This window comes from Heptranchias perlo, unplaced genomic scaffold (assembly GCF_035084215.1).
Source record: "Heptranchias perlo isolate sHepPer1 unplaced genomic scaffold, sHepPer1.hap1 HAP1_SCAFFOLD_52, whole genome shotgun sequence".
Lineage (NCBI taxonomy): Eukaryota > Metazoa > Chordata > Chondrichthyes > Hexanchiformes > Hexanchidae > Heptranchias > Heptranchias perlo.
The window spans coordinates 4,818,674-4,841,961 of record NW_027139537.1 but is presented as its reverse complement, the minus strand read 5'-3'; the positions used below and the strand labels follow the sequence as shown (position 1 = coordinate 4,841,961).

Here is a 23,288-nt window from a genome sequence, read left to right as displayed (position 1 = left end):
GAGTCAGTCTCGGTCATGCACACGTGACTCCACGAGTCCGGGAGTGTCAAAAGGCGCACAGTGAATATTGACCAAAGAGAGCAATCTTGGCTGCTTCCCTTCGATCGTTCAGCAAGTACAGCGGAGGACTGCAATACAATTAACAGAGAAAAGTCATCCTTAGGTTTCTGGTTGGAACTAGCGAACGTGCTTTTGGAGTGAGCAGAAATTAGCTCAAGGCCGTTTTCTTTACTTTACAGACAGCCAAAAGCTTAACATGTTGGCGCTGAGGCACAGGAGACCTCCTTTCCTTTCTGAAACCTGAAAGCTTTTTGTGTCTGCCCGAAAACGGCTGTTTTGCTCGAGCACTTGCCTCTGCTCACCAGCAGGGCGCACCTTTGAATAACAACACGTCAAACCGCACTCACTTTCAGGCAAATCAGCCTTCCATCAGTCAGACAGACCGACAGACAGACAGAGCTCTCGCTGTTTCCTCAAGCTCGGGCTGCTGTTGTTTTCCGATGACCTCGTCTGCGTATCGCAGGCTCGGGCTCTTCTCGGCATCATTCACGATTACTGTGCCTTCCCATTCTGCGGTTGCTCACTTGCGAATACTCGATACCGCGGATTGGAACAAAGTATTGAAAAAATTCAGGGAGGTGGCAATTCGTGGCGCTGTTTGGAGGCGAGTGTGAAGCGACTATTGTGAAGGGCAAGTGGTCTCGCTAAGCAGCGGAATTAGCTGAAATGGTAGAGCGCTCGCTTAGCATTCGAGAAGTAGCGGGATCGATGCCCGCATTCTGCACTCACTTTTTTACCTTGGGGAATTGTCCCGAAACAAAAATGGTGTCAGTTTTCAGCAAATCAAGAACCCACGTCAATCCTCAGCTTCGATGAATAGAGGTCAAGGAGCAGTCAATCTTTTGGTGTGCTGCAGTAAGCAAAAGTTTTTGATTTTAGTGTTTAGCAAAGATGGAAAGATGAAGTGAGACATGGAAAAAAGCTTCACAGGCCCTGATATCTTTTCTGTGGATTGAACTCAGGATTTACAAAGTTAATAAAACTAATATACTCCCTGCTGTGTGAAAAACGCACGAACGGTGGAAACTGCCAGGCAGCACTGCCAATTAGGTTAGTTTGCAAGCTATCTAAAGTCATAAAGTGATGGACAGTTGGCAAAAAACAATCCAGTCAGCCAGGAGTTGTCCAGACAATCTTCTGATTTGTCATTAGACACGATATCCACTGCTGCACGGTGTGCAGAGAAAGTAGCAGCTCACACTGCCACAGCGCTGCGGTCTGAGCAGGAAATGAGTCAGTCTCGGTCATGCACACGTGACTCCACGAGTCCGGGAGTGTCAAAAGGCGCACAGTGAATATTTACCAAAGAGAGCAATCCTGGCTGCTTCCCTTCGTACAGCGGAGGACTGCAATACAATTATCAGATAAAAGTCATCCTTAGTTTTTTGGTTGGAACTAGCGAACGTGCTTTTGGAGTAAGCAGAAATTAGCTCAAGGCCGTTTTCTTCACTTTACAGACAGCCGACAGCTTAACATGTTGGCGCTGAGGCACAGGAGACCTCCTTTCCTTTCTTAAACCTGAAAGCTTTTTGTGTCTGCCCGAAAACGGCTGTTTTGCTCTAGCATTTGCCTCTGCTCACCAGCAGGGAGTGCCTTTGAGTAACAACACGTCAAACCGCACTCACTTTCAGGCAAATCAGCCTTCGATCGGTCAGTCAGACAGACAGACAGAGCTCTCGCTGTTTCCTCAAGCTCGGGCTGCTGTTGTTTTCCGATGACCTCGTCTGCGTATCGCAGGCTCGGGCTCTTCTCGGCATCATTCACGATTACTGTGCCTTCCCGTTCTGCGGTTGCTCACTTGCGAATACTCGATACCGCGGATTGGAACAAAGTATTGAAAAAATTCAGCGAGGTGGCAATTCGTGGCGCTGTTTGGAGGCGAGTGTTAAGCGACTATTGTGAAGGGCAAGTGGACTCGTTAAGTAGGGGAATTAGCTCAAATGGTAGAGCGCTCGCTTAGCATGCGAGAAGTAGCGGGATCGATGCCCGCATTCTCCACTCACTTTTTTACCTTGGGGAATTGTCCCGAAACAAAAATGGTGTCAGTTTTCAGCAAATCCAGAACCCACGTCAATCCTCAGCTTCGATAAATCGAGATCAATGAGCAGCAAATCTTTAGGTTTGCTGCAGTCAGCAAAAGTTTTTGATTTTGGTGTTTAGCAAAGATGGAAAGATGAAGTGAGACATGGAAAAAAGCTTCACAGGTCCTGATATCTTTTCTGTGGATTGAACTCAGGATTTACAAAGTTAATAAAACTAATGCACTCCCTGCTGTGTGAAAAGCGCACGAACGGTAGAGACTGCCAGGCAGCATTACCAATAAGGTAAGTTTGCAAGCTATCTATAGTCATAAAGTAATGGACAGTTGGCAAAAACAATCCAGTCAGGTAGGAGTTGTCCAGACAATCTTCTGATTTGTCATTAGACACGAAATCCACTGCTCCACTGGTCTCGGGTGTGCAGAGAAAGTAGCATCTCACACTGCCACAGCGCTGCGGTATGAGCAGGAAATGAGTCAGTCTCGGTCATGCACACGTGACTCCACGAGTCCGGGAGTGTCAAAAGGCGCACAGTGAATATTGACCAAAGAGAGCAATCTTGGCTGCTTCCCTTCGATCGTTCAGCTAGTACAGCGGAGGACTGCAATACAATTAACAGAGAAAAGTCATCCTTAGGTTTCTGGTTGGAACTAGCGAACGTGCTTTTGGAGTGAGCAGAAATTAGCTCAAGGCCGTTTTCTTTACTTTACAGACAGCCAAAAGCTTAACATGTTGGCGCTGAGGCACAGGAGACCTCCTTTCCTTTCTGAAACCTGAAAGCTTTTTGTGTCTGCCCGAAAACGGCTGTTTTGCTCGAGCACTTGCCTCTGCTCACCAGCAGGGCGCACCTTTGAATAACAACACGTCAAACCGCACTCACTTTCAGGCAAATCAGCCTTCCATCAGTCAGACAGACCGACAGACAGACAGAGCTCTCGCTGTTTCCTCAAGCTCGGGCTGCTGTTGTTTTCCGATGACCTCGTCTGCGTATCGCAGGCTCGGGCTCTTCTCGGCATCATTCACGATTACTGTGCCTTCCCATTCTGCGGTTGCTCACTTGCGAATACTCGATACCGCGGATTAGAACAAAGTATTAAAAAAATTCAGGGAGGTGGCAATTCGTGGCGCTGTTTGGAGGCGAGTGTGAAGCGACTATTGTGAAGGGCAATTGGTCTCGCTAAGCAGCGGAATTAGCTGAAATGGTAGAGCGCTCGCTTAGCATTCGAGAAGTAGCGGGATCGATGCCCGCATTCTGCACTCACTTTTTTACCTTGGGGAATTGTCCCGAAACAAAAATGGTGTCAGTTTTCAGCAAATCAAGAACCCACGTCAATCCTCAGCTTCGATGAATAGAGGTCAAGGAGCAGTCAATCTTTTGGTGTGCTTCAGTAAGCAAAAGTTTTTGATTTTAGTGTTTAGCAAAGATGGAAAGATGAAGTGAGACATGGAAAAAAGCTTCACAGGCCCTGATATCTTTTCTGTGGATTGAACTCAGGATTTACAAAGTTAATAAAACTAATATACTCCCTGCTGTGTGAAAAACGCACGAACGGTGGAAACTGCCAGGCAGCACTGCCAATTCGGTTAGTTTGCAAGCTATCTAAAGTCATAAAGTGATGGACAGTTGGCAAAAAACAATCCAGTCAGCCAGGAGTTGTCCAGACAATCTTCTGATTTGTCATTAGACACGATATCCACTGCTGCACGGTGTGCAGAGAAAGTAGCAGCTCACACTGCCACAGCGCTGCGGTCTGAGCAGGAAATGAGTCAGTCTCGATCATGCACACGTGACTCCACGAGTCCGGGAGTGTCAAAAGGCGCACAGTGAATATTTACCAAAGAGAGCAATCCTGGCTGCTTCCCTTCGTACAGCGGAGGACTGCAATACAATTATCAGATAAAAGTCATCCTTAGTTTTTTGGTTGGAACTAGCGAACGTGCTTTTGGAGTAAGCAGAAATTAGCTCAAGGCCGTTTTCTTCACTTTACAGACAGCCGACAGCTTAACATGTTGGCGCTGAGGCACAGGAGACCTCCTTTCCTTTCTTAAACCTGAAAGCTTTTTGTGTCTGCCCGAAAACGGCTGTTTTGCTCTAGCATTTGCCTCTGCTCACCAGCAGGGAGTGCCTTTGAGTAACAACACGTCAAACCGCACTCACTTTCAGGCAAATCAGCCTTCGATCGGTCAGTCAGACAGACAGACAGAGCTCTCGCTGTTTCCTCAAGCTCGGGCTGCTGTTGTTTTCCGATGACCTCGTCTGCGTATCGCAGGCTCGGGCTCTTCTCGGCATCATTCACGATTACTGTGCCTTCCCGTTCTGCGGTTGCTCACTTGCGAATACTCGATACCGCGGATTGGAACAAAGTATTGAAAAAATTCAGCGAGGTGGCAATTCGTGGCGCTGTTTGGAGGCGAGTGTTAAGCGACTATTGTGAAGGGCAAGTGGACTCGTTAAGTAGGGGAATTAGCTCAAATGGTAGAGCGCTCGCTTAGCATGCCAGAAGTAGCGGGATCGATGCCCGCATTCTCCACTCACTTTTTTACCTTGGGGAATTGTCCCGAAACAAAAATGGTGTCAGTTTTCAGCAAATCCAGAACCCACGTCAATCCTCAGCTTCGATAAATCGAGATCAATGAGCAGCAAATCTTTAGGTTTGCTGCAGTCAGCAAAAGTTTTTGATTTTGGTGTTTAGCAAAGATGGAAAGATGAAGTGAGACATGGAAAAAAGCTTCACAGGTCCTGATATCTTTTCTGTGGATTGAACTCAGGATTTACAAAGTTAATAAAACTAATGCACTCCCTGCTGTGTGAAAAGCGCACGAACGGTGGAGACTGCCAGGCAGCATTACCAATAAGGTAAGTTTGCAAGCTATCTATAGTCATAAAGTAATGGACAGTTGGCAAAAACAATCCAGTCAGGTAGGAGTTGTCCAGACAATCTTCTGATTTGTCATTAGACACGAAATCCACTGCTCCACTGGTTCGGGTGTGCAGAGCAAGTAGCAGCTCATACTGCCACAGCGCTGCGGTATGAGCAGGAAATGAGTCAGTCTCGGTCATGCACACGTGACTCCACGAGTCCGGGAGTGTCAAAAGGCGCACAGTGAATATTGACCAAAGAGAGCAATCTTGGCTGCTTCCCTTCGATCGTTCAGCTAGTACAGCGGAGGACTGCAATACAATTAACAGAGAAAAGTCATCCTTAGGTTTCTGGTTGGAACTAGCGAACGTGCTTTTGGAGTAAGCAGAAATTAGCTCAAGGCCGTTTTCTTTACTTCACAGACAGCCAAAAGCTTAACATGTTGGCGCTGAGGCACAGGAGACCTCCTTTCCTTTCTGAAACCTGAAAGCTTTTTGTGTCTGCCCGAAAACGGCTGTTTTGCTCGAGCACTCGCCTCTGCTCACCAGCAGGGCGTACCTTTGAATAACAACACGTCAAACCGCACTCACTTTCAGGCAAATCAGCCTTCCATCAGTCAGACAGACCGACAGACAGACAGAGCTCTCGCTGTTTCCTCAAGCTCGGGCTGCTGTTGTTTTCCGATGACCTCGTCTGCGTTCCGCAGGCTCGGGCTCTTCTCGGCATCATTCACGATTACTGTGCCTTCCCGTTCTGCGGTTGCTCACTTGCGAATACTCGATACCGCGGATTGGAACAAAGTATTGAAAAAATTCAGGGAGGTGGCAATTCGTGGCGCTGTTTGGAGGCGAGTGTGAAGCGACTATTGTGAAGGGCAATTGGTCTCGCTAAGCAGGGGAATTAGCTGAAATGGTAGAGCGCTCGCTTAGCATGCGAGAAGTAGCGGGATCGATGCCCGCATTCTGCACTCACTTTTTTACCTTGGGGAATTGTCCCGAAACAAAAATGGTGTCAGTTTTCAGCAAATCAAGAACCCACGTCAATCCTCAGCTTCGATGAATAGAGGTCAAGGAGCAGTCAATCTTTTGGTGTGCTGCAGTAAGCAAAAGTTTTTGATTTTGGTGTTTAGCAAAGATGGAAAGATGAAGTGAGACATGGAAAAAAGCTTCACAGGCCCTGATATCTTTTCTGTGGATTGAACTCAGGATTTACAAAGTTAATAAAACTAATATACTCCCTGCTGTGTGAAAAACGCACGAACGGTGGAAACTGCCAGGCAGCACTGCCAATTAGGTTAGTTTGCAAGCTATCTAAAGTCATAAAGTGATGGACAGTTGGCAAAAAACAATCCAGTCAGCCAGGAGTTGTCCAGACAATCTTCTGATTTGTCATTAGACACGATATCCACTGCTGCACGGTGTGCAGAGAAAGTAGCAGCTCACACTGCCACAGCGCTGCGGTCTGAGCAGGAAATGAGTCAGTCTCGGTCATGCACACGTGACTCCACGAGTCCGGGAGTGTCAAAAGGCGCACAGTGAATATTTACCAAAGAGAGCAATCCTGGCTGCTTCCCTTCGTACAGCGGAGGACTGCAATACAATTATCAGATAAAAGTCATCCTTAGTTTTTTGGTTGGAACTAGCGAACGTGCTTTTGGAGTAAGCAGAAATTAGCTCAAGGCCGTTTTCTTTACTTTACAGACAGCCTACAGCTTAACATGTTGGCGCTGAGGCACAGGAGACCTCCTTTCCTTTCTTAAACCTGAAAGCTTTTTGTGTCTGCCCGAAAACGGCTGTTTTGCTCTAGCATTTGCCTCTGCTCACCAGCAGGGAGTGCCTTTGAGTAACAACACGTCAAACCGCACTCACTTTCAGGCAAATCAGCCTTCGATCGGTCAGTCAGACAGACAGACAGAGCTCTCGCTGTTTCCTCAAGCTCGGGCTGCTGTTGTTTTCCGATGACCTCGTCTGCGTATCGCAGGCTCGGGCTCTTCTCGGCATCATTCACGATTACTGTGCCTTCCCGTTCTGCGGTTGCTCACTTGCGAATACTCGATACCGCGGATTGGAACAAAGTATTGAAAAAATTCAGGGAGGTGGCAATTCGTGGCGCTGTTTGGAGGCGAGTGTTAAGCGACTATTGTGAAGGGCAAGTGGACTCGTTCAGTAGGGGAATTAGCTCAAATGGTAGAGCGCTCGCTTAGCATGCGAGAAGTAGCGGGATCGATGCCCGCATTCTCCACTCACTTTTTTACCTTGGGGAATTGTCCCGAAACAAAAATGGTGTCAGTTTTCAGCAAATCCAGAACCCACGTCAATCCTCAGCTTCGATAAATCGAGATCAATGAGCAGCAAATCTTTAGGTTTGCTGCAGTCAGCAAAAGTTTTTGATTTTGGTGTTTAGCAAAGATGGAAAGATGAAGTGAGACATGGAGAAAAGCTTCACAGGTCCTGATATCTTTTCTGTGGATTGAACTCAGGATTTACAAAGTTAATAAAACTAATGCACTCCCTGCTGTGTGAAAAGCGCACGAACGGTGGAGACTGCCAGGCAGCATTACCAATAAGGTAAGTTTGCAAGCTATCTATAGTCATAAAGTAATGGACAGTTGGCAAAAACAATCCAGTCAGGTAGGAGTTGTCCAGACAATCTTCTGATTTGTCATTAGACACGAAATCCACTGCTCCACTGGTTCGGGTGTGCAGAGAAAGTAGCAGCTCATACTGCCACAGCGCTGCGGTATGAGCAGGAAATGAGTCAGTCTCGGTCATGCACACGTGACTCCACGAGTCCGGGAGTGTCAAAAGGCGCACAGTGAATATTGACCAAAGAGAGCAATCTTGGCTGCTTCCCTTCGATCGTTCAGCTAGTACAGCGGAGGACTGCAATACAATTAACAGAGAAAAGTCATCCTTAGGTTTCTGGTTGGAACTAGCGAACGTGCTTTTGGAGTAAGCAGAAATTAGCTCAAGGCCGTTTTCTTTACTTTACAGACAGCCAAAAGCTTAACATGTTGGCGCTGAGGCACAGGAGACCTCCTTTCCTTTCTGAAACCTGAAAGCTTTTTGTGTCTGCCCGAAAACGGCTGTTTTGCTCGAGCACTCGCCTCTGCTCACCAGCAGGGCGTACCTTTGAATAACAACACGTCAAACCGCACTCACTTTCAGGCAAATCAGCCTTCCATCAGTCAGACAGACCGACAGACAGACAGAGCTCTCGCTGTTTCCTCAAGCTCGGGCTGCTGTTGTTTTCCGATGACCTCGTCTGCCTTCCGCAGGCTCGGGCTCTTCTCGGCATCATTCACGATTACTGTGCCTTCCCGTTCTGCGGTTGCTCACTTGCGAATACTCGATACCGCGGATTGGAACAAAGTATTGAAAAAATTCAGGGAGGTGGCAATTCGTGGCGCTGTTTGGAGGCGAGTGTGAAGCGACTATTGTGAAGGGCAATTGGTCTCGCTAAGCAGGGGAATTAGCTGAAATGGTAGAGCGCTCGCTTAGCATGCGAGAAGTAGAGGGATCGATGCCCGCATTCTCCAATCACTTTTTTACCTTGGGGAATTGTCCCGAGACAAAAATGGTGTCAGTTTTCAGCAAATCAAGAACCCACGTCAATCCTCAGCTTCGATGAATAGAGGTCAAGGAGCAGTCAATCTTTTGGTGTGCTGCAGTAAGCAAAAGTTTTTGATTTTAGTGTTTAGCAAAGATGGAAAGATGAAGTGAGACATGGAAAAAAGCTTCACAGGCCCTGATATCTTTTCTGTGGATTGAACTCAGGATTTACAAAGTTAATAAAACTAATATACTCCCTGCTGTGTGAAAAACGCACGAACGGTGGAAACTGCCAGGCAGCACTGCCAATTAGGTTAGTTTGCAAGCTATCTAAAGTCATAAAGTGATGGACAGTTGGCAAAAAACAATCCAGTCAGCCAGGAGTTGTCCAGACAATCTTCTGATTTGTCATTAGACACGATATCCACTGCTGCACGGTGTGCAGAGAAAGTAGCAGCTCACACTGCCACAGCGCTGCGGTCTGAGCAGGAAATGAGTCAGTCTCGGTCATGCACACGTGACTCCACGAGTCCGGGAGTGTCAAAAGGCGCACAGTGAATATTTACCAAAGAGAGCAATCCTGGCTGCTTCCCTTCGTACAGCGGAGGACTGCAATACAATTATCAGATAAAAGTCATCCTGAGGTTTTTGGTTGGAACGAGCGAACGTGCTTTTGGAGTAAGCAGAAATTGGCTCAAGGCCGTTTTCTTTACTTTACAGACAGCCTACAGCTTAACATGTTGGCGCTGAGGCACAGGAGACCTCATTTCCTTTCTTAAACCTGAAAGCTTTTTGTGTCTGCCCGAAAACGGCTGTTTTGCTCTAGCATTTGCCTCTGCTCACCAGCAGGGAGTGCCTTTGAGTAACAACACGTCAAACCGCACTCACTTTCAGGCAAATCAGCCTTCGATCGGTCAGTCAGACAGACAGACAGAGCTCTCGCTGTTTCCTCAAGCTCGGGCTGCTGTTCTTTTCCGATGACCTCGTCTGCCTTCCGCAGGCTCGGGCTCTTCTCGGCATCATTCACGATTACTGTGCCTTCCCGTTCTGCGGTTGCTCACTTGCGAATACTCGATACCGCGGATTGGAACAAAGTATTGAAAAAATTCAGGGAGGTGGCAATTCGTGGCGCTGTTTGGAGGCGAGTGTGAAGCGACTATTGTGAAGGACAATTGGTCTCGCTAAGTAGGGGAATTAGCTCAAATGGTAGAGCGCTCGCTTAGCATGCGAGAAGTATCGGGATCGATGCCCGCATTCTCCACTCACTTTTTTACCTTGGGGAATTGTCCCGAAACAAAAATGGTGTCAGTTTTCAGCAAATCCAGAACCCACGTCAATCCCCAGCTTCGATAAATCGAGATCAATGAGCAGCAAATCTTTAGGTTTGCTGCAGTCAGCAAAAGTTTTTGATTTTGGTGTTTAGCAAAGATGGAAAGATGAAGTGAGACATGGAAAAAAGCTTCACAGGTCCTGATATCTTTTCTGTGGATTGAACTCAGGATTTACAAAGTTAATAAAACTAATGCACTCCCTGCTGTGTGAAAAGCGCACGAACGGTGGAGACTGCCAGGCAGCATTACCAATAAGGTAAGTTTGCAAGCTATCTATAGTCATAAAGTAATGGACAGTTGGCAAAAACAATCCAGTCAGGTAGGAGTTGTCCAGACAATCTTCTGATTTGTCATTAGACACGAAATCCACTGCTCCACTGGTTCGGGTGTGCAGAGAAAGTAGCAGCTCATACTGCCACAGCGCTGCGGTATGAGCAGGAAATGAGTCAGTCTCGGTCATGCACACGTGACTCCACGAGTCCGGGAGTGTCAAAAGGCGCACAGTGAATATTGACCAAAGAGAGCAATCTTGGCTGCTTCCCTTCGATCGTTCAGCTAGTACAGCGGAGGACTGCAATACAATTAACAGAGAAAAGTCATCCTTAGGTTTCTGGTTGGAACTAGCGAACGTGCTTTTGGAGTAAGCAGAAATTAGCTCAAGGCCGTTTTCTTTACTTTACAGACAGCCAAAAGCTTAACATGTTGGCGCTGAGGCACAGGAGACCTCCTTTCCTTTCTGAAACCTGAAAGCTTTTTGTGTCTGCCCGAAAACGGCTGTTTTGCTCGAGCACTCGCCTCTGCTCACCAGCAGGGCGTACCTTTGAATAACAACACGTCAAACCGCACTCACTTTCAGGCAAATCAGCCTTCCATCAGTCAGACAGACCGACAGACAGACAGAGCTCTCGCTGTTTCCTCAAGCTCGGGCTGCTGTTGTTTTCCGATGACCTCGTCTGCCTTCCGCAGGCTCGGGCTCTTCTCGGCATCATTCACGATTACTGTGCCTTCCCGTTCTGCGGTTGCTCACTTGCGAATACTCGATACCGCGGATTGGAACAAAGTATTGAAAAAATTCAGGGAGGTGGCAATTCGTGGCGCTGTTTGGAGGCGAGTGTGAAGCGACTATTGTGAAGGGCAATTGGTCTCGCTAAGCCGGGGAATTAGCTGAAATGGTAGAGCGCTCGCTTAGCATGCGAGAAGTAGCGGGATCGATGCCCGCATTTTTCACTCACTTTTTTACCTTGGGGAATTGTCCCGAAACAAAAATGGTGTCAGTTTTCAGCAAATCAAGAACCCACGTCAATCCTCAGCTTCGATGAATAGAGGTCAAGGAGCAGTCAATCTTTTGGTGTGCTGCAGTAAGCAAAAGTTTTTGATTTTAGTGTTTAGCAAAGATGGAAAGATGAAGTGAGACATGGAAAAAAGCTTCACAGGCCCTGATATCTTTTCTGTGGATTGAACTCAGGATTTACAAAGTTAATAAAACTAATATACTCCCGGCTGTGTGAAAAACGCACGAACGGTGGAAACTGCCAGGCAGCACTGCCAATTAGGTTAGTTTGCAAGCTATCTAAAGTCATAAAGTGATGGACAGTTGGCAAAAAACAATCCAGTCAGCCAGGAGTTGTCCAGACAATCTTCTGATTTGTCATTAGACACGATATCCACTGCTGCACGGTGTGCAGAGAAAGTAGCAGCTCACACTGCCACAGCGCTGCGGTCTGAGCAGGAAATGAGTCAGTCTCGGTCATGCACACGTGACTCCACGAGTCCGGGAGTGTCAAAAGGCGCACAGTGAATATTTACCAAAGAGAGCAATCCTGGCTGCTTCCCTTCGTACAGCGGAGGACTGCAATACAATTATCAGATAAAAGTCATCCTGAGGTTTTTGGTTGGAACGAGCGAACGTGCTTTTGGAGTAAGCAGAAATTAGCTCAAGGCCGTTTTCTTTACTTTACAGACAGCCTACAGCTTAACATGTTGGCGCTGAGGCACAGGAGACCTCCTTTCCTTTCTTAAACCTGAAAGCTTTTTGTGTCTGCCCGAAAACGGCTGTTTTGCTCTAGCATTTGCCTCTGCTCACCAGCAGGGAGTGCCTTTGAGTAACAACACGTCAAACCGCACTCACTTTCAGGCAAATCAGCCTTCGATCGGTCAGTCAGACAGACAGACAGAGCTCTCGCTGTTTCCTCAAGCTCGGGCTGCTGTTCTTTTCCGATGACCTCGTCTGCCTTCCGCAGGCTCGGGCTCTTCTCGGCATCATTCACGATTACTGTGCCTTCCCGTTCTGCGGTTGCTCACTTGCGAATACTCGATACCGCGGATTGGAACAAAGTATTGAAAAAATTCAGGGAGGTGGCAATTCGTGGCGCTGTTTGGAGGCGAGTGTGAAGCGACTATTGTGAAGGACAATTGGTCTCGCTAAGCAGGGGAATTAGCTCAAATGGTAGAGCGCTCGCTTAGCATGCGAGAAGTAGCGGGATCGATGCCCGCATTCTCCACTCACTTTTTTACCTTGGGGAATTGTCCCGAAACAAAAATGGTGTCAGTTTTCAGCAAATCCAGAACCCACGTCAATCCTCAGCTTCGATAAATCGAGATCAATGAGCAGCAAATCTTTAGGTTTGCTGCAGTCAGCAAAAGTTTTTGATTTTGGTGTTTAGCAAAGATGGAAATATGATGTGAGACATGGAAAAAAGCTTCACAGGTCCTGATATCTTTTCTGTGGATTGAACTCAGGATTTACAAAGTTAATAAAACTAATGCACTCCCTGCTGTGTGAAAAGCGCACGAACGGTGGAGACTGCCAGGCAGCATTACCAATAAGGTAAGTTTGCAAGCTATCTATAGTCATAAAGTAATGGACAGTTGGCAAAAACAATCCAGTCAGGTAGGAGTTGTCCAGACAATCTTCTGATTTGTCATTAGACACGAAATCCACTGCTCCACTGGTCTCGGGTGTGCAGAGAAAGTACCAGCTCACACTGCCACAGCGCTGCGGTTTGAGCAGGAAATGAGTCAGTCTCGGTCATGCACACGTGACTCCACGAGTCCGGGAGTGTCAAAAGGCGCACAGTGAATATTGACCAAAGAGAGCAATCTTGGCTGCTACCCTTCGATCGTTCAGCAAGTACAGCAGAGGACTGCAATACAATTAACAGAGAAAAGTCATCCTTAGGTTTCTGGTTGGAACTAGCGAACGTGCTTTTGGAGTAAGCAGAAATTAGCTCAAGGCCGTTTTCTTTACTTTACAGACAGCCAAAAGCTTAACATGTTGGCGCTGAGGCACAGGAGACCTCCTTTCCTTTCTTAAACCTGAAAGCTTTTTGTGTCTGCCCGAAAACGGCTGTTTTGCTCTAGCATTTGCCTCTGCTCACCAGCAGGGAGTGCCTTTGAGTAACAACACGTCAAACCGCACTCACTTTCAGGCAAATCAGCCTTCGACCGGTCAGTCAGACAGACAGACAGACAGAGCTCTCGCTGTTTCCTCAAGCTCGGGCTGCTGTTGTTTTCCGATGACCTCGTCTGCCTTCCGCAGGCTCGGGCTCTTCTCGGCATCATTCACGATTACTGTGCCTTCCCGTTCTGCGGTTGCTCACTTGCGAATACTCGATACCGCGGATTGGAACAAAGTATTGAAAAAATTCAGGGAGGTGGCAATCCGTGGCGCTGTTTGGAGGCGAGTGTTAAGCGACTATTGTGAAGGGCAAGTGGGCTTGCCAAGTAGGGGAATTAGCTCAAATGGTAGAGCGCTCGCTTTGCATGCGAGAAGTAGCGGGATCGATGCCCGCATTTTCCACTCACTTTTTTACCTTGGGGAATTGTCCCGAAACAAAAATGGTGTCAGTTTTCAGCAAATCCAGAACCCACGTCAATCCTCAGCTTCGATAAATCGAGATCAATGAGCAGCAAATCTTTCGGTGTGCTGCAGTCAGCAAATGTTTTTGATTTTGGTGTTTAGCAAAGATGGAAAGATGAAGTGAGACATGGAAAAAAGCTTCACAAGTCCTGATATCTTTTCTGTGGATTGAACTCAGGATTTACAAAGTTAATAAAACTAATGCACTCCCTGCTGTGCGAAAAGCGCACGAACGGTGGAGACTGCCAGGCAGCATTACCAATAATGTAAGTTTGCAAGCTATCTGTAGTCATAAAGTAATGGACAGTTGGCAAAAACAATCCAGTCAGGTAGGAGTTGTCCAGACAATCTTCTGATTTGTCATTAGACACGAAATCCACTGCTCCACTGGTCTCGGGTGTGCAGAGAAAGTACCAGCTCACACTGCCACAGCGCTGCGGTTTGAGCAGGAAATGAGTCAGTCTCGGTCATGCACACGTGACTCCACGAGTCCGGGAGTGTCAAAAGGCGCACAGTGAATATTGACCAAAGAGAGCAATCTTGGCTGCTACCCTTCGATCGTTCAGCAAGTACAGCAGAGGACTGCAATACAATTAACAGAGAAAAGTCATCCTTAGGTTTCTGGTTGGAACTAGCGAACGTGCTTTTGGAGTAAGCAGAAATTAGCTCAAGGCCGTTTTCTTTACTTTACAGACAGCCAAAAGCTTAACATGTTGGCGCTGAGGCACATGAGACCTCCTTTCCTTTCTGAAACCAGAAGCTTTTTGTGTCTGTCCGAAAACGGCTGTTTTGCTCCAGCACTTTCCTCTGCTCACCAGCAGGACGTACCTTTGAGTAACAACACGTCAAACCGCACTGACTTTCAGGCAAATAAGCCTTCCATCAGTCAGACAGACCGACAGACAGACAGAGCTCTCGCTGTTTCCTCAAGCTCGGGCTGCTGTTCTTTTCCGATGACCTCGTCTGCGTTCCGCAGGCTCGGGCTCTTCTCGGCATCATTCACGATTACTGTGCCTTCCCGTTCTGCTGTTGCTCAATTGCGAACACTCGATACCGCGGATTGGAGCAAAGTATTGAAAAAATTCAGGGAGGTGGCAATTCGTGGCACTGCCTGGAGACGAATGTTAAGCGATTATTGTGAAGGGCAAATTCACCACCGCAACTGGGGAATTAGCTCAAATGGTGGAGTGCTCGCTTAGCATGCGAGAAGTACTGGGATCGATGTCCGCATTTTCCACTCACTTTTTTACCTTGGGGAATTGTCCCGAAACAAAAATGGTTCCAGTTTTCAGCAAATCCATAACCCACGTGAATCCTGAGCTTCGATAAATCGAGGTCAAGGGGCAGTAAATCTTTTGGTGTGCTGCAGTCAGCAAAAGTTTTTGATTTTGGTGTTTCGCAAAGATGGAAAGATAAAGTGAGACATGGAAAAAAGCTTCACGGGTCCTGGTATCTTTTCTTTGGATTGAACTCAGGATTTACAAAGTGAATAAAACTAATGCATTTCCTGCTCTGTTAAGAGTGCACGAACGGTGGAGACTTCCAGGCAGCACTACCAATTAGGTCAATTTGCAAGCTATTAAAAGTCATAAAGTAATGGACAGTTTGCAAAAACAATCCAGTCAGGTTGGAGTTGACCAGACAATCTTCTGATTTGTCATAAGACACGGTATCCACTGCTGCATTCGCCTCTCGGGTGTGCAGAGAAAGTAACAGCTCACACTGCCACAACGATGCGCTATGAGCAGGAACCGAGTCAGTCTCGGTCATGCACATGTGACTCCACGAGTCCGGAAGTGTCAAAAGGCGCACAGTGAACATTTACCAAAGAGAGCAATCTTTGCTGCTTCCCTTCGATCGTTCAGCTGGTACAGCGGAGGACTGCAATACAATTAACAGATAAAAGTCATTCTTAGGATTCTGGTTGGAACCAGCGAACGTGCTTTTGGAGTAAGCAGAAATGAGCTCAAAGCCGTTTTCTTTACTTTACAGACAGCCTACAGCTGAGGCACAGGAGACCTCCGTTCCTTTCTTCAACCTGAAAGCTTTGTGTGTCTGCCCGGAAACGTCTGTTTTGCTCGAGCACTTGCCTCTGCTCACCAGCAGGGCAAGTGCACCTTTGAGTAACAACACGTCAAACCGCACTGACTTTATTACGAACAGAAGACAAACACACGTCTTCGTTCAAAAACCACCCTGCAGGTGGACACGGAGTGAGATAAACACAGGGCAGAGATGCAGACAGTATCCGGAAACATCGGGAAGTAGACAAGAGAAATAGATTGAGCGCTTTTTTATCAGAAAAATGTCTGAACCTCCACGGTCAATGAAAGGGCTTTTGTTGGTCGGTTTCCCATTGAACCGGATAATTCGGGAGAACTTGGCAGATGTTTGGTTCGGTTCCCTTGACCCCACCAGCGGAAAAGGTTTGTCGATTCCACCCGACAACTCGTTTCAAAAGCCACTCTGTCCAAAGCAAATGTATCCTTCCAGATTAAAAGGGAATAAAACTTGAAAAGAGTGTCACTGTGGATCAGTTTTCTCTCACTCAAAGTAAACTGTTCAATGAAGTAAAAGATGCACCTTCCAAAGAATCAGGGAACAGCCACTGTCTCCCTTTTTGGCAGGAGAAGAAAATCGATGTGGATGTTTCTGGAGACCAAGTTCCAACATAATGTTCCTGCCCGGAATCGAACTGGGGACTTTTTGCATACAAAGCAGACATGATAACCGCTGCACTACGGAAATGGATAATATTTCACTAAACAATGGGCAACTGAATGGTGTTCTCTCTCTGCTCGCAGTTGGAATGTGTTGTTTCAAGTGCAGCAAGAGATACAGACAGTGGCTGTTCCCCCTTTGCTTTAAAAACTCTCAGGGTGGTGGGTTTCAGCCCACGTTGGGCGAGTACCGTTTTAAACTTATATGCTGCTTCCACCGGTGAGCCCCAGCTCTGACACTTCCCCCACCCCCCCTCCATCTCACCGCTCACGATGGGGCCGCGCCCGGGCTGAATCTCTCCAATTCGGTTTCCGCCCCTGTCGCAGCATGAAATGGTCCTTATCAAAGTCACAAATGATACCGTATGTGACTACCACCATGATAAACTATCCCTCCTCATCCTTCCCAAATACAATATCTCACCGTGCTGTTATCCTGTTAGACTAGTTTCCTCTCTCTGCTCTTATTTGGAATGTGTTGCTTTTCCGTCTGATAACACTTAGTATCATCGTATGATGTTAGTCCACAAGAGGAGATCATTCGGCCCGTCGTGCCTGTGCCGGGTCAAACGCACATTTTCGTTCAAAATTCGTTCAGGAATAGATTGAGTGCTTTGTTATCAGAAAATTGCCTGAACCCCGACAGTCTACAGCTTTCCACCTCAATATCAACCACACGGCCTATTTTTGTGTCACCCGCAAATTTCTTCATCATGCCCCCTCCGTTTAAGTCCGAATCGTTAATGTGTACCACAAAAAGCAAAGGACCAAGTACCGAGCCCTGCGGCACCCCACTGGAAACAGCCTTCCAGCCGCAAAAACACCCATCGACCATTACCCTTTGCTTCCTGCCACTGAGCTAATTTTGGATCCAACAAGCCACATTCCCTTGGATCCCATGGGCCTTTAATTTTTCGACCAATCTGCCATTTGGGAATTTTTCAAAAGCCTTGCTAAAATCCATGTCGACTACATCAATTGCGCTACCCTCATCGATCCTCCTTGTCACCTCCTCGAAAAATTCAATCAGGTTAGTCAGACACGACCTCCCCTGAACAAATCCATGCTGACTGTCCTTGATGAGTCCGTGCCTTTCGAAGTGACAGTTTATCCGAGCCCTCAGAAATGATTCCAATAATTTGAAATGGAGTCTTTCTCCTGGTTGCTGCAATAACAGACAAGGCGATTAAAGTAACCATGCCCGGCTAGCTCAGTCGGTAGAGCATGAGATTCTTAATCTCAGGGTCGTGGGTTCGAGCCCCACTTTGGGCGAGTGCGATTTTCAAATTTTATGCTCAGTTCACTGACCAACAGTGCAGAAATAATGCAGAATGGAATATGCATTCGGTAGTCAGGATGGCCGAGCGGTCTAAGGCGCTGCGTTCAGGTCGCAGTCTCTTCTGGAGGCGTGGGTTCGAATCCCACTTCTGACATTCCTTACTTTTACTAAGACGTGAAAATATTTTATTGGTGGATTGGGCTGCAGCTGAATTTTCTACCAAGTTGAGTTGCTCCTCCCACAAAAGCAACTGGCTTTGTGATGGAAATGTGACTTGAGAAGTTTCAAACGGTGAAATGTTTGACATATTAATGACCTGGACAAAGAAATAGAACAGCAGTGGGAAACATTTAAAACGGTGATCAATAGAGTCCAGGAGAAATATATCCCACTGAAAAGCAAGAACAAACTAGCCAGAAATGACACACCAGGGATGAATAAAGAAATAAGGGTAAAATTGAAACTGAAGAAAAAGGCACACACTGGACAATAAAAGAGAGAGGGGAATGTGAAAAGACTGGGAAAGAAGTCTAAAGAACTATTGGAAAGGCAAAAAGGAATATAAAAAAAAGCAAAGTATTCGAGACACAACAACAGCCAAAGAAAATTTAGGACAGGAATAGGGTCACTTAGCGATACACACGACAAACTCACAGGCAATGACAGCGAAATGGCAGAAATATTAAATAATCACTTTGCTTCAGTATTTACCAGGGAGACTGGTATTGTGGGCATGGCAGTAGAAGAAGAGATCAAAAAATATGTAAAGACATTTAAGATGGAAAGCGGGGAGATAATTGATAAACTAATCAAACTCAGAGAGGAAATTTCCTGTTCGGAGGCTAACCAGAGTTTCAAACCGCTCAGCCACGCTAATTTCCGTATTACTGTTCAGGAGCTCATTTCACAGGGACACGATTACTGCGCTCCATTTAGGGAGGCTCAGTGAAAGGCGGAAATTGATCTATTAATCGAATCATAGAATAAGACAGCGCTATTCGGATACCATTCGGCCCATCGTGCCTGTGCCTGCTCTCTGAACGAGCTGTCCAGTTAGTACCACTCGCCTGCTGTTTCTCCATTGCCCTGAAAATGTTTCCGTCCAAGCGTTTATCCAATTCCCTTTTGAAAACTGTGAGTTATGAAAAACAATATTGAAAGGGGTGATGGGGTCTCTGCACCGTCGATGTAGAGTGTGTGATGATTGAAGTTATCAAGATGGTTGCTTTACACATGGTATGTTGTGCAATCATCCTGAAATATCTTCAACATCCAATACAAATTGAATTGCAAACCTGATGGACAAACACTGGAAAACAAGTCACGAGTGAACGCAAATCATCTGGGACCCGTTTTTAGCCTCACGGCACTTTAAATAAAGTGAAATAACTTTGCATTGAAAATATTTGGAACTTGCATCTGTGCCTTTATCTGTTCCATTTGTAAAAGTTGCTGGTGTCTGATGATGAACACGCCTCTGCTCCCTCCATTGAACAAGAAAGGAGGTGTTTGACGATGACGGGACCTGTTGGTTATGAGCTCATCCTTTACATTGAGTGGGTTCGCGTTTTTTAAACGGCGTCAGCTTTAGCCCAGCGGTGAACTTCACAACAAACAAGTTCATCACCGTCTCACCGCGGGCACTGACTGACATGTTTATTGTTATTTCTTTCAGACCAAAATGAATAGTGACCGTGATTTTAAATTTGCACTAAGTGATTTTTAGATAGTCGCCTTTAAATGTTTCAAAGGCGACTCCTAATTTATGATAGTCCGGCCATTTCACCAGCCGTGTTGAAAACAAAACATGTCTCTGCTTTTCGCGTCTTTTTTCGAAAGGCAAAACATATATTTCCCCTGGCCTCTGAAGGATGGACAAGTACATTTCAGAAAGCTGAAGCAAGTTCACCGAGCTTAAATCGTCTGACCACGTTAAAGGCAATGTATACAGATATATATGCAAGTAGTTGCTGCCTGTTTCTGTGGTTCTCTTTCTTCTGTGTGTCCATCTGCAGGTCGATTTTGAATCAATACCAGTGTTCGTGTCAGTTTGTTGCATGAAATAAATGAGGGTATCAGGCGCTCCCCTCCCTGCCACTGGGTCGGTACTGAGTCAGGTTTTAGGCCAAACACCTGTTTCTTTTCTGTGAAAAAGCAATTAAAACCTTCATTCGAGAATTATCCAGTCTCATGTGAGCGGTGAAAGAAACAGTGACCCCGATGTGATGTGAACACGCAGCCTTTTGATCTGGAGTCAGACCTTTGCGCCACGCACTCTGAAGACAGGATCCTGGATGTTATTATATATATATATGAATGTTTCTCAAACACCGTTTCATTTATCCCACCTTGGTTGAATAGACAGGACTTACCAAATTTCCACCAGGTCCCACCGGGTGTGGGACAGTATTGGAAGCAGCCTTCACCCCCAATATCACGGGTCTTTCATCGCCTGCTCTCAGCGGGCTGCAAGTTATGGACTTTGTTCACATTTAATCAGCAGTGTGAATCGTTAAATATTTATTCATTTTTAATGGGAACAAGGTTTCCGCCCGAAAGGAACTGGGGACCTTTCGCGTGTTAGGCGAACGTGATAACCACGACACTACGGAAACCTGAAGCTTGCAGTCCCGTGTTCGGGACATAACGCCTCAGCCAAGCTGATTTCACAGGGATACATTTACTGCGCTGTATTTCGGAAGGCTGCAGAGAAGGATCGGTGGCGATGGTCAGGCAGGGAATCCCAGAGCATCGCGCCGAAACAAACATTTCACTGTTTTTCATGTGCCTGATATCCGACCGCAGTTTGAACTGTAGCGAATCAGACATGCTCAGATGACATTGTTCACAGAGTGTTTTCTTGTCGCCAAATCACACATTCGAAAACTTGAAATGAGATTAAGAGATCGGAGCCATTTAAAGTGCTCCCAGTTACTGCAGATCAGGAATTAAAACCTGGCACCGGCTTCAGGACTATCAGAATGAGGCAATGAATCCGAAAGTGGGAAGAAAAAGGTGCAACTTTCGTTTCTGGCTGGGCTCAAACCACCAAACCTTTTGATTAACAACCGAACGCGCTAACCGATTGCGCCACAGAGACCACACAATGCATGTGTTTGCAAGATACACTAAAGCAGCGTGTCACCTAGCTAAAGTTACAATTTGCAGCCACAGAAATGCAATTGACAACTATCAGTGTTACTTTTCCAGAAACAAAGGATGGGACATTGTTTGTGGAAACATGGAAACGGTCTGGTCTCGCTCACAGCATCGATATCACCGCCAACCAGCTCTCCTGCAACCGGCGCGCCCACCGGTGCTGTGTCTGTTACTCAGTAGCACTGTGGGAGAACCTTCACCACACTGACTGCAGCGGTTCAAGGAGGCGGCTCACCACCACCTTCTCAAGGGCAATTCGGGATGGGCAATAAATGCCGGACTCGCCAGCGACGCCCACATCCCATGAACAAATAAAGAAAAAGTATTCTGAGCGTCCTGACGCTGATGCCAGGTTTTGATCCCTGATCTGCAGGAACTACGGAGCGCTTGAAATGGCTCCGACCTCTTAATTTCATCCACAACATCAGAGTAACTGTTCCAGGGGGACATGCCGACTCAGCTGCGTCTTGGCCGCCTGTCTGGTCAGTCTTTTATTCGGCTCCAATTCCGTTTCCCAAAGCGTATCTATATATTCACAAAGCTGTTTGTCATTTCGGTTCCTTTCGATTTGTCCAGCTCCCGACTGGCAATAATTTGCAAACCTGGTTGCAAACCTCCGCCTTGCATCGTGTCCAGGGATGGGTTATGTGGAGAGACTGGACAATCTGGGATTGTTCTCCTTCGAGCAAAATAAGGTTAAGGGGAGATTTAATAGAGGTATTCAAAATTATGAGGGGATTTTGATAGAATGGATGGGGAGAAGCTGTTTCCATTGGCAGGAGGGTCGATAACCAAAGGACACAGCCTGCATTTGTCGAGCGCCTTTAACGTAGTAAAACGTCACAAGGTGCTTCACGGGAGCGTTATTAAACAAAATTTGACACTCAGCCACATCAGGAGATATGGGGACAGGTGACCAAAAGCTTAGTCGAAGAGGTAGGTTTTAAGGTATGTGTTAAAGGAGAGAGAGGCGGAGAGGTTTAAGGAGGCATTTCCAGAGCTTAGGGCCGAGGCAGCTGAAAGCACAGGCGCCAATGGTGGAGCGATTAAAATCGGGGATGCGCAAGAGGCCAGAACTGGTATTTTTTTACTTGTTCATGGGATGTGGGCGTCGCTGGCGAGGTCGGCATTTATTGCCCATCCCTAATTGCCCTTGAGAAGGTGGTGGTGAGCTGCCTGCTGGAACCGCTGCAGTTCGTGTGGTGAAGGTTCTCCCACAGTGCTGTTAGGAAGGGAGTTCCAGGATTTTGACCCAGCGACGATGAAGGAACGGCCGATGTATGTTTGATGCAGTATTCCCCAGTGATTGGGAATAGTTCATTGCACAAAAATAATTCAGGTCTGCGTGTCACTTAATGTTTTTTTTTAATCACCATTAATACATTCTGTTGCACACTGAAGGAAATGCTAACTTGTTTGCCAAGTGACAATTAAAACGTTAATAAATCTTTGTGCTGTGCATGTCATGAACTTTTATCCCTTCCCATTTTACATACTGTATTTTAGGAGTCTGCTTAAAAATCTTTAATGCTTATTATACCAGGAATCTGGTGCAGCCGCTGTTAAATTTAAAAGGGTTTGTAGCCCCTTTCACGCTTGAAGAAGCTCGACCCTGGAGGTTTATGGGGAGCATGTCCCAACAAAATGCTTCCCCCCGAGGTCAAATCGGGGATTTTCTGCGTGTAACCAGTGAACATGATAACCGCTCCACTACGGAAACGACAAACTTTTCGGTCTCAGGGCTGAAGGAAGTGTCTGGGGAAAACATGAACTGCTAACTCTCTTTACACTGACTCTTTTCACGAACATTTCATCGATCGAAATTATACAATCACAGGGAAAAAATGTCAGTCATTAAACTCCTGAATAAGCCCCAAAATCTATCAATCTCAGTTTTCAAATTTTCAATTGACCCCCAGCCTCAACAGTTTTTTGGTGGAGAGAGTTCCAGATTTCCACTCCCATTTGTGTGAAGAAGTGCTTCCTGACATCACCCCTGAATGGACCAGCTCTAATTTTAAGGTTACGCCCCCTTGTTCTGGACTCTCCCCACCAGAGGAAATAGTCTCTATCTGCCCTGACAAATCCTTTAATCATCTTAAACACCTCAATTAGATCACTCCTTAATATTCTATACTCAAGGCAATGCAAATCTAGTCCATGCAACCTGTCCTCATAATTGCTGATCAACGATAGCCACCAAAAAGGGTTTTCCGATGGCTGGCTCTTGAGTGCACTGGTCTTTATCAGTGGGCTCGTTGGTCAAGGGGTATGATTTTCGCTTTGGCGGTTGTTAGTCCAAATATGTGAGAGGTCCCGGATTTGAACGAATTTACTTTTGATCTCGAACTTCCAAAGACAGAAAACTAACCAAATCACCCCACATGAGTGAAACAATTCCTATGTTTCATGCTATTACCTAACACAAC

At 46.5% G+C, this 23,288-nt stretch overlaps 2 non-coding genes across 2 annotated transcripts; both read left to right on the top strand.

The window, feature by feature from the left end:
• The first annotated feature begins 17,620 nt into the window (after nt 1-17,620).
• trnak-cuu (transfer RNA lysine (anticodon CUU)) lies at nt 17,621-17,693 on the top strand. Its single transcript has one exon. It is a non-coding gene; the product is annotated as a tRNA-Lys (tRNA).
• Nucleotides 17,694-17,771: 78 nt separating this feature from the next.
• trnal-cag (transfer RNA leucine (anticodon CAG)) lies at nt 17,772-17,854 on the top strand. The gene has a single exon. It is a non-coding gene; the product is annotated as a tRNA-Leu (tRNA).
• The last annotated feature ends 5,434 nt before the right edge of the window (nt 17,855-23,288 follow it).